A 1,182-nucleotide genomic window follows, 5' to 3' on the forward strand; every position below is an offset into this window, starting at 1 on the left:
TAACCTAATTTCAGTCTTATGTCCCAGCAGGGATCTACAGCCCCAGTTTCCACCTTTCTTTGTCTTTTAAAGCCAACCTGTCTCCCACCTTCGCTATCTCAATTTTTTTACAGGAAAAGCCACAGTTTCTACATGATGTTTCATTGTGGATTAAATTCAATGGGCTGCATAATTGGCTTGTAAGCGTAGGTCTAAGAGCGAGAAGTTGTTGTGAGGAATATTTTACCTCCTGGGAGTCCATTTGACCAGGAGTCCTGGTCCCTGGTCCCATTTGGGCGTGGATAGGTGCAGAAGGCTTTCCTTAGGTGTCCCAGTCGCCATTAAATTAAATGGTGGTGCTTCCCAACTGCTAGAGCGACAACTGACTGGCAGCTCTATAATAAGAATGTGCAAACTATAGACAAAACCGACACTCTATTGTCACGCTCCCCCAAGTTCCTTTTAACTTTAAAATGCATTAGACTTGCAGCATAAAATCAGGACAGTAACAACAATCAGTACTTTCACGTACTGCAACTTCCAGTAAAAAATCAGAAATGTAAATCTCACCAAACGTAACGAGGCAGAGCTCCCCTCACCTGCATGCCCGCGTCTCAGCCGTCATCAAATGGTGGTGCTTCCCAAATGCTAGAGCACCAACCTACTGGCTGCTCTATGATAAGGGTGTGCAGGCTATAGACAAAACTGACACTCTGTGGTCACCGTCCCCCAAGTTCCTGTCAACGTTAAAATGTGTTAGACTTACAGCATAAAATCAGGGCAATAAAAACAATCAGTACTTTCACCAATACAGCTTTCAGTAAAAAGTCAGAAATGTCAGAAATCCAAACAAACATGTAGCAAGGCAGTGTCTCCTCACCTGTATCTTAAAATCAGACATCAAGCATGATTGAATTATATGTTCCCATTTGGAAGTTACAGCTTGTTAAATGTATTAAGGTAACCCCAATGTTATCCGATGGGAGAGGTAGGCCTTGCAGCAGTGAAAAACAAATGTAAGGGCTTTTCACTACCAGGACATGTACACCATATCAGTACATGTCCAACTTTTTACCTACATGGCACCCTGTCCTCTGGGCAGTCAAGGGCTCACCCTACGGGTTACATATGCATTAAAAAGGAAAGTTTGGGCTGGCAAATGGTTTTTTTGCCAGGTCGAAATGGCAGTTTACTACTGTGCAA

The sequence above is a fragment of the Pleurodeles waltl genome, chromosome 1_2 (genome assembly GCF_031143425.1).
Source record: "Pleurodeles waltl isolate 20211129_DDA chromosome 1_2, aPleWal1.hap1.20221129, whole genome shotgun sequence".
NCBI lineage: Eukaryota > Metazoa > Chordata > Amphibia > Caudata > Salamandridae > Pleurodeles > Pleurodeles waltl.